General features: G+C 37.3%; 2 long non-coding RNA genes across 3 annotated transcripts; both read right to left on the reverse strand.

The window, feature by feature from the left end:
• Nucleotides 1–367: 367 nt before the first annotated feature.
• On the reverse strand, nucleotides 368–3,954 carry LOC133710784 (uncharacterized). 2 transcript variants are annotated; one of them, XR_009846862.1, is made up of 8 exons: nucleotides 3,936–3,954; nucleotides 2,857–2,901; nucleotides 2,186–2,308; nucleotides 1,901–2,008; nucleotides 1,673–1,744; nucleotides 1,413–1,489; nucleotides 776–894; nucleotides 368–609 (listed from the first exon to the last, which is right to left on the reverse strand). It is a non-coding gene; the product is annotated as an uncharacterized LOC133710784 (long non-coding RNA). The 2 variants fall into 2 exon arrangements; XR_009846861.1 differs by lacking the exon at nucleotides 3,936–3,954 and adding an exon at nucleotides 3,116–3,767.
• Nucleotides 3,955–4,076: 122 nt separating this feature from the next.
• Nucleotides 4,077–4,963, reverse strand: LOC133710787 (uncharacterized). Its single transcript, XR_009846865.1, has 4 exons — nucleotides 4,776–4,963; nucleotides 4,388–4,688; nucleotides 4,191–4,268; nucleotides 4,077–4,102 (listed from the first exon to the last, which is right to left on the reverse strand). It is a non-coding gene; the product is annotated as an uncharacterized LOC133710787 (long non-coding RNA).
• Nucleotides 4,964–10,646: the final 5,683 nt, after the last annotated feature.

Raw genomic sequence — 10,646 nt, forward strand, 5'->3', positions numbered from 1 at the left:
GTGTGAAGCATATTTGCAAGACATATTTCTGTCGTCTGAGGTTATTAACATGACAAATATTTGTGGTCTGAATATCAAAGGGACTGTTGTTTTTCCATTCAGACTACAATTTTCTGTTGTACGAACGCCAAAAAGACAATACACTTCTAATTGATTTTTGTGTTGTTTGTGTGCAGTTGCAACCACACATTTTGGTGTGCTTTTGTTGTAGCTTGCAATTTGAGATAACACATATTAGTTGTCCCCGTTACAATTGGTATGCATACATTCTGGAAACTAAAATTGCCCATTCATGAAAGTACGAAACCATAAAATCTACATCCAAAATCATTCATTACAATTTCCATTAATCCACCATTGTCTCATATACACAAACCTAATCATGAATATCAATTCAAAATGACCCATATCTACTAATCTGGACATGCAGACAAGTCCAAATGCTTAAAGAAGGAAGAATTTCTACTAGACACAAGTTAATAAAAGAACTAGCTAGCCATACTGCTGTACCAGTTTCACAATCTGATCATGAATGGAATCACCCGAATCATAGAAGTGGTCATCGAAGACGGAAGGTATTCCGGGGTGCGTGAGTATATATGCATAACCCTGCAGATAATATGCACATAGAATGAAGTTATATCCTTGTTTTGCTGGATCAGATATCATGCAACCAAGGACAAAGCAGTTTAGTAGAATAATAAACAAAATAGCAAAACATCAAGCCACATTACTCAAGTGTCCTTACCAAAGAAAAGAAAAGAAAAAAGCTTACCAAAGCATGATTAAATTTGTCTTTGCTATTGTGGGCATCCATGAAAATGATAGCCAGTAAATAAGGATCCATTTTCTTACAGCAAGCCAGCACAAAGAGCAAAATGATGTCTTACAGCCCTTGAAAGATTAGAGAACATATTAGCTTGAAAGAAAACAACAAAAACCTTCAAACGACGAGCCCAATTAGAGCAAGAACATAGCAAGAAACAAGATGATACCTCATGACTAACAAACTAACTAGAAGCAAAATCTTGACATCGATTATATTTCAAACAAACATCTTTCATGGCTTTACGTGTTCCCTTATAAGAAAAGAATAAAATAAAAAATTTAAAAGCTTTCAAACACCATAGTAAGAATGCTAAAATAAAGCAACAAGTGCATATTGACCGAGAGTTGACTCTACTAGATCTGCTTTATTCCCAGCTAGTGCCATGACCATATTTGGATTGCCTTGTCATAAGAGAATGATCCAAGTAGATAGAATTAGCTATATTGAAAGACGCAAACTCGCATAGAAAGTTAGTATACAGAGTACAGCACCTAAACAAAACTGAAATTAAAGTTATAGCCTAAAATTGTTTAAAGCAGCCAAGGACTGAGTGAGTTTAGACAGCAAGAAACTGGAATTTTACCTTAGGTCACGTACCTCCGCCACTATGATCGAGCTGACAGAACCTCTCGTACAGAGAAACTATCTCCTGCTGCGAAACTACATAGGTCACGCACAGATCACACATCAATGACCTAATTAGTTTACCTTTGAAATCAAAGGCTTCTTGTTTATCTGAATACTCTGAGCTATAGAATCAATGAAAGTTTTCAAATGGCCAAAGACTATAACTTTACCACAAAAACCAACCGAAAATCAAACTCAAATCAGCAAACAACTTACCTCAAACCAGGCCAATTGATCACTACGATCAGAAACTCCAACACAAACAAAACCCCTGAAAGATTAAAACCCCTGAAAGTTCAAAACCAACGGAAACGGAAAACAAAATCAATTAACCCATGCACACACATGCAACACAAATATTTTATGAACTACTAAAAACAGAACAGCTGATACGAGGCTGCAAATACACCACCAATATGGAGAGAAAATAAAAAGGAAAATTACCTTTTGTAATACCATCTTGAACTCCAGGAGCTCATTGTATGATTGTCGAAGTCTTTCACTATTAGAGTTCATTTCAATTAGCTCATGTTCGTGCTCACCAAGTTGAAACTGGAATTAAAAAATACAAACATGAATGTTATCAGTTTACAAGAAATTGCTCCATGGATAAGGGTGCAATTGGTTAGTGCCATTTTAAACAATATGTTCCAGCTTAAAACTCAGAGGGAGGGAATACAGACAGAGAAAGAGGAAGAACAATGCTAGAGCAGCGATATAGAAATAGACCTCTAATTCCTCCAACTCAATATCTGGTTGTGAAACTGGACGTATAGACCCAAGCAGACCAGCTTTACTGATTTGATCCTTAAAAAAGCGCAGCTTTCTTGACATCTCTGCACATCGCTTCACCTATGGAAATCCTCACAAAAATAGAAACAAATAAAATAAATAATATTGCTAACTGTGAACAACTTTGCCACCAACTATAGAATTATGATGATAAAACAATCATCAGTAACTTTTCAATGAAGTTGGTTTCAACTTCCAGATGTCATCAGAATTACGAATTTTATAAGTACATAAACAGTTTTCAATTAGTGTAGATTGCAGGTGGAGAAAACATACTATAGAATCATGCCCTAGTTTAAAATCCATAAATTGTTATCTTTGTTAAACAAGCACAATGGGAGCATACACAATCAAGTTTTAAATGTTGGACAACAGAGTAATCAATCGCTTACTTATTCTTCTAGATCGCTACTTAAACTTCATGTCATGCAAGTAAAAAAACTGGTAGACTTGTTACACTCAATACCAAGGAAATTGCAAAAACCGGGCATTTAACATACAAGTATATACAAACATTCTGAAAACTGAAAATGTGAAACTATTTAAGCAAGATGCTGCTGTCCAAAACATTGACATTGCAACTGTAGTCAAAGAGATCGAGTGGATACCTGATTAACAAAGGTTAGCTGGAAAGGGCTTTTATCAGCATTTAACTGCAAAAGAAAAGGGAAAAGAGAAAAAGAACATGACCATGAGTATATCAGTGCACATCAAAGAGACTGTATTTCAAATTCCTATGAAGAAACTATTAACCAGATACTAGAAAAAAAAAAAAAAGAATTTCAGTGTTTTCTTAGCATGTTTCAAATGCAAAAAATACATGAGTTGTGGCCCTAGAAAAGGGGACAAAACTTTGTTGTTATATACCTTGTGCAGCTAGATAGCTTCCACATTTGCACTATACTCCAAGACAAACACTGGTAAAAGTAGAATATTTACAAATCACAAAAATGAAGCGACTTTTTTTATTTTGGCCAAATGATTTTAGGGACAGTTTATATTGCCTTGATATCCACCATTGAGCTAATAATATTGAGAACTTGTTCCCTTCAATTACTCATTTATAACAAAAGAAAATGTAAAATTTGAAGTCATGAAGTAGTTAGGTCCAACAGCAAGTCCAGTACATACTCAGTTTAATGCAAACTACCAGCAAAATTTTCTATATACTAGTTATAAATATTAGAATAATAAAGTTTTAAGATAGTGATTAATATCTATGTACATCAGCACCGTTCTTGTATCATTTTGAAAACTATATCATGAATGACTAATTAATCATACTCGTACACAAAATTTAATTTCTAAATAGATATGATAGTGTATATAACCCCACTTAAGTGTTCAATAAATTAAATCCGGGAACATTAAAATTGCAAAACAATCCGCAATAAATATCGATGTGCAGAATACCCATCTACTGGATGGCATAGATATGGGTGACTTGTCAAGTAAAGTGGTGCTCAAAACTCCTTCAAAAACTGATGTATGCGAATCCCAGACTCCAAAGGAGGTGATCCGTGTTCACAGAATCAAAAGGGCAAGTTTCCATCACGGCAGCACTTTGCAAACATAAGTATGGTTTTGTAATAACTACTTGAGGTTGGCAAACCTAATCTAAAACAAGCATAAAAAGAACACATTCAAGTCAAAATCAAAATTCAAACTAATAGAACTCAACCATTACCTTAAACTACCAATTATGCAAAGATTCTATACGAATATCTCTCTATCTCTGCAACGAATTGCAAATTGTTAATCAAATCATATAAACTTGAAAAAAAAAAAAAAGGTTCTTTTCTCCTACCTCAGAGAGTCGATTTGCGCTCTCTGATTTTCTCATTCCTCCATTATCTGTGCACAGAAAATTATGAGCGATAATAGAAGGTAAAATTCAATTCCAAAGTTAACAGAGAAGTTGAAGAAAATATAAATAACGGACCGATAGGTGGGATCTGGCTGAGATCGGGTCCCGAAGAAGTTTTGCTCAATCTTTCTGCAGCTCGCTTTTGACGAATTTCTTCCAAATGCAAAATTGAACCAAATGCAAATAAGGAAGAGAGGATATTCCGAATCCATATATCAAAAGTTTAATAACGAATAGAGAATCAAAAAAGTTGACGGCGAAGAGGTCGGTACCGTTCGGCGGCCTAGAGATGCGTGCCGAGAATCCATGGCAGAGCGAAGGCGAGGCTAAGGATCCTCCTTACAGCCTCTGCACGGCGTTTCCGGCTTTCTGTTTTTCTTTTGTTTCAATTCCAGACTATAGAGAGAGTTACAAGTTTTAACGGTCAGCAAGGCCCAAATGAATAACAGCAAAGTGGTCGACACTCCTCACCACTTTGCCTTCCCTTCGCCCCACGCGTCCAGGCCTGGTCGCACCTCCTCCAGCCACGCCTCGAAGCATTGCCTTTGCGAGAGAGATTTCATCAATTTCAATCTGCAGTAAGAAAAATCATGAGAAAATTGTAAGAAACCAGACAACCCCCAAAATCAGAAGAACCCTAAATGCCCAAATTAAAAAAACCATTGTTTTTGGGAGAGCAGCCTTCTGGGGATTGGATCTGAACGGAGGGTTGAGCCGGAAGAGGAAGAGGCGGAGTTTGGGGCATGTTGGTTTTTGATTGAGAGTGATTGCGGTGGCTGTTGGGGAGGTTGCGGGGTTTGGGGAAGGAAATGAGAGAGATGGAGAGGAAGACGGGGTTTTGCTGAAGGACAGAGAGTTTTAGACAGAATTTGTAGGAATGAAAAAAACACGAAGGGTTTATGTTATGCCAAAAGAGACCTAAAACAAAAAAAGTCAAACTCACCTTATTCAGACAACACGTATATGTTGTCTGAATATCACCCTATTAATTAGTCAACTATAAGGTTTGGGCGCTTAAGAGGGAAAAGACTCAACTTGTTGGAGGGAAATCTAAAATTTCTGCTAGGTTTTTTTCCATCTTTTCAAACAACATATAAGTGTTGTCTGAATGCTTACCATTTATCCAAATTTGAGATATGAAATCACCACCTTCTACAACTACACAAATGTGTTATCTGAATGCTCACCATTTTTCCAAATTAAACCAGTATGATTTTAGTGTATATTCAGACGACAGAAAAGAAAATTATGTCGTCTGAAAAACTCAGACGACATAAAACAAAACTTATGTTGTCTGATGCGTGTTGTCTGAAGGCCTTTTTGGCATAGTGCATGCTTTAGGAAATTAATGAATCGGAAACATGAACTTGATAAACTCTTGATTCCGTGAGTATGTGTAGCTAAATAGGTGGTGGCTTAGCTTATTCCTACGGGAAGAACTAAGTTGCTTGAATTTCTTACCTTGAAATTAAAGCATGATGCTGTGAGTTTAGGTTCCGGAAGAATTTAGGCTCACGACACTATAGGCCATTTAGGATCCGGAAGATTTGAATGGTATAAAGGTCGTGTAATTTAGCTTTGCTTCAAAAGAGATTATTAAATTGCATGATTAGTTGGTTTCTTGGTAGCTTCACCAAAGCACTATGGGGAAGTTTGTCAAAGCATGTTATTACATCAAATATGGGTTACATTTTGTGCATGAGTAAGGTTATGTGTGATGCCTAAGTCTCTATTCTTCTCATTGATTTAGTCTCTACATTTTTATTTGTTTATTTTATTTTATGCAACTTAATTTACTTCACAAAAATTAAAATCAACCAAACCGTTCACTACCACAATTGTAAATATCATCGTCATGATCTTTAGTTTCCAAAAGGCTAAGGTTGTGAATTTGTAAAAAGGTAGACCTTGCATGTGTTTTCTAGGTTTATTTTCGCGGTGATCTAGCTAGGGTAGAGTTACTCAATCCCTTGGGTACGATACTCTTACTTTTTTCCTTTACTAAAACTTGACCTCCTAATCTTGGGAGTAGGAGACATCATACACCAAATTTGCACTTATTTTATACTCAATGATGTCCCCAACACAACTGTCTACCACCTAAAGACTAAAAGACCTAAACCTAAAATGTTTCTCACTCTCACTTTCTCAGCCGCTCCTCTCATCTCTCGACCTAAACCTCCATCGCTACTCCGCTGACTCTACCTCTCACATCGCTCCTCTTAGTGCTCCAATCATCCATCGCTATTTTTCTTTTCTTCCTCTTCCTCATCTCACAACTCACATTGCTCCCTCAGTAGCCTCGCAAACCCGTATCTGAGAGCAAAGACTTGAAACTTAGCAAAGCTTTAGCTCTATGGGTAAGTGCTCTTTGTTCATTGTCCATCTTCTAGGTGTTAATTACCACTGATATTGGTGTTTGTTTGATTTGTTTTGGAATTTGGAGAAATGGACGCGACGATGTCCATTTTCTTGTAAACCAACTCTGGTGAGTGACTATGTTCTTCTCAAATATTCGTTGAAAAGGAATGATCTTGGTTTTGTTTGTATAAAAAACTGTGTGGAAATTTGTTTGCAGAGAAAGTGATGTGACGGTGAATTTTGAAAGAGATTGTTTTTATGCCCACCAAGTGTTCGACGTAAGTTCAATGTGAGTGAACTGTTCCTTTACCATTTTAGTTCAATAAAGATGGTTGACAATTCTCAGTTCCTCACTTCCCATCACACTTGTATGTTAAATAGTGAAATTATGAACATGAGTTTTTGGAATTAGAGAATTCATATACTTGATCCTTGCTGCTCTGACTAGTCTTTTTCTTTAGCAATGTTGGATCCTTTCTAGTTTCCCATCGTATTCTTGAATTAGTTATGTATTTAATTAGTTATTGGCTTTTAATTTTGGGTTTCTCATTGGAGGTGGCAAGTCTGAACTTCTGAAGCATGCAGCCCCCAATGCTATTAATTTGTGAATTGTCATTGTTCGAGTAGATATAACTGATAGAAGTTATATTTATCACCCAAGTGCTTGCTGTATCCATATGCCTATATTTCTTGGTATCAAAACTCATAATCTGCTTTTGTTCTAACTTCCAAGTTGTAGTTGGGAATGATTTTGGACTTTTGATATAGTCCCCCATTCCCTACACTTTGTATTTTCGGTCTTTTTATTTCAATAAATTGAACTGGACGTGGAGATGAGCCTCCAAACTAAGTTGGCTTCCCAATCTCTTAAAAAAATATATAGCATAATTAAATATTTCTTTGTAAATAAAGCCCGGCCCGACCCAAAAAAAATAAGGGCTACCCGGCCCGGCCCGGCGCGGAAAAGCCCGCAAGGCCCACTTTATATGGACAAGCTTGGATTTTGCGATTTACAATGAAGCCCGGCCTGGCCTGTTGTCGAGGCCTATTGCTACCCGGCTCCCAATAAAAAAAATATATATATATATATATATATATATATTTATATTTATATGCACATGCAATGAGAATGTTATAAAAATCATTTTGGATTGGACTAGTTTCAAACAAGTTTCAACTATAAATATACGTAGATTTTCAATATTTTTAATTGGATTTTCAGAACATTCTATTTAATTCAAGCTCTAAGAGGAATTCGTCCAAATTAAGACTGTTAATTGGTCGGTCGTGTTAAGGTACTAATTTGTCAAAGTAAATGAACTCAACCCAAATAGAATGAAAATACGCACATGGAATGAAAATGTTATAAAAATCATTTTGGATTGGATTGGTTTCAAACAAGTTTCAACTACTAGATTTTCAAGGGTGCGTCTATTGCCACCCTACTGATTTCTTTTCTCACCCTACATTCAATATATTTAGCCTAAACTACCGATTTCACCCCTTAAATAAAAAAGAATAAATAGAAAGAAAAAAAACTGCAAAGGCTACGGTTTCACCGTCGTGTAATCTATCCTTGCAACATACCCCGGCCCCAACTTTTATCCTCTCATGTTTCTCTCTCTCCCTTCTCTATATGGCTATTAAGCCAAGATGAATGCATGAGGGGATCAAGCTTAAGAGAACATATACATATTCTAACTATACTAAAACTCAAACAAGGTGAAGACAAACAAAATGAATAGTGCATTGACCATTTTACCCCTCTCCTACCTGCTTTTTTACGGAATTGTCCCTCACGTGTAATACACACACACACACACACACACACCTTAGACGTGTAAACACTCACCTGTCCGCTTTGTGTGGTAGGCCGATCGCTGCTGAAGAACACTCGAATCTGAACTCTCAATACTGTAAAAGAGGGAAGAAGGGAAAGAGGAAACGAGAGGAGACAGAGATATCGAGGAGGTTTTGATCTGGGTTCTACTGACGGGAGGAAAGAAGATGCAGAGGAGAGAAAGGAAACGAAGATGAAGAGGAAGAGCCTTCAGCAATTAGATACACTCTGATCGAAATTCCAAGGTACGGTTTTTACATTGAATATGTCAATTGTATGATAGAGTTTTCATGTGAATCAATCTGACATTAACATTCATAAAGGTATATATGGGGCTTTGTCTGTTTTGGAGACGATCAAAATATTGATTCATGATCAAAAATATTGTGTTAGGTGTTTTGATAGTGGTGATGTGAAACTGATCAAGAATACAAGTCATTTTGGAGATAGATATGGGCTTTGTCTGTTTTGGAGACTATCAAAGTGTTCATACGAGGAATGACATGAAAATTACAGTTACCCGATATCAAAATCATGTAGCAATTCAGTGGATGTTAGGTACATGTAGTTTAAAAGATCAAAATTTGGTGAGAAAACACCGAACTAATTGTTTGGACCCAAAATGAACATTTTGGCCTGACAAGGCATGTGTTGGAGAAATTGAGCCAATGTCAGTGGCTCAAGCTATATATTGTCGACAAGTTCGAAATATATATTTAGAGGCTAAATAAAGCCTACTATGAAAGCATGGAAGCATGGAAACATGAAAAGTCAACTTTAGCACATTTTCCTACTTCGGCTAGGAGAAACCGAGCTAAACAAGGAAGTAGGGGCGGCAGACTAACCAAATGAAATCTAAATGAGCTAAAAATTTCCAGATTAATTCTAGACAGCCCAATGATCATTTATTATGAAGAGTACAAGAGTTTGTTTTGAGTGGAAGGCCTTCAAACAATCAGCCCAATTTTCTACAGAAGCAAAACTGGAAAACTGGACCTGTAAGAGGTCCAGCAGCATTTTCGGCCCAACCACATGGAATAAAAATCTGAAAATTTGTCAGGATGATCTACACTCATAGTGGAACATTTCATGTGAAGAAGTCGAAGGCATATAATGAAGTCTTGTTGGAGAAATAATTGAAGGAATAAAGGGGCAGAAACTGACCTAAAACCAGCTCAATATTCACATGTTCATGTTTCCTACCCACATGAAGAAAGCTAGATGCTTTTCTCTTTTTCCTTGGATATATTTTTCTTCTACAATCTCTTTAATAGATCATCACCACTTCCATGTTGCTGCACCTTCATGCTTTGCTTTCATTTCATCTTTTCTCTATCTTTTCCATATTTTACAAGTGAACTTAGATCTACTTTCATTATTTTTCTTCCACTCATCATTTCACTCTTCTTTTTCTTCCCTATATAAACACCTTCTCCTCTCATTCTAAGACACACATTCACAACACAACATCAAAACATCTCTAAGATGATCTAAGTTCTCTCTAGAGCAACCTCTCTAAGAGCAACTCCTCTCCTTCTCTTTCTCTTATCGGTGATCACACTCCTAGTCCTAGTCTTCTCAGAAGCCGACTTTCAGTGCCACCAAACCCTCTGTCAACGTGCTTCGGTCCTAGTCTCCTCGGGAGCCGACGGTAGTGCCGCGACCACAACGGTTACAGAACCAGCCAAGCAAGGGTAACGCCCTAGCAACTCAGCTAAGCTAAAGTCACGCTTTAGCAAGATCTCAACATTTCCCGGTGATGTCGCTCTGCTCGATCTGCAATATCGAGTATCGATTGTGTTAACAAGAAGAAACTTCAGCAAAGTCCTCACCACGAGGCAGAAAGAATCCCACGATGAGGTTGGTGCTCTCCTCGTCTACAATTGCTTGAAAGAAGTCGGGTCAAGGGACACCCCCGACGACCGCACCCGAACGGTGCTGGCACGCCCGCGCAGAAAAGAGACTGTTGACCAGCTGCAGCAAAATTGGAGCCAAACACTAATTATTATTGATCACTTGCTTGCACAATGGCCACAAGACTTTTATGTTTTGTTTTCTTGCTTTAGCTTTTGCAAAAATGAAAATAATAGAAAGTTGTGTTGTTGGGAGCCGTTTAATTGCTTGGCAACCATGAGAGGTTATTATTGCAAGGTTGAGATTTTTCTATGATCACGGCCCAAAATATTTTGATGTCAGGTCGAGAATAAATTTGTTCTCTTCATCAAAAATTCACTCTACAATGAGACCGATCTTGTTCACTAGTTCCTTAACCACTCGACTTAAGCCGAGGCTCAAGAAATTACGCGGGGGAGGGGGGGGGTGTCTGTTTG

Source organism: Rosa rugosa, chromosome 5 (genome assembly GCF_958449725.1).
Source record: "Rosa rugosa chromosome 5, drRosRugo1.1, whole genome shotgun sequence".
Classification (NCBI taxonomy): domain Eukaryota; kingdom Viridiplantae; phylum Streptophyta; class Magnoliopsida; order Rosales; family Rosaceae; genus Rosa; species Rosa rugosa.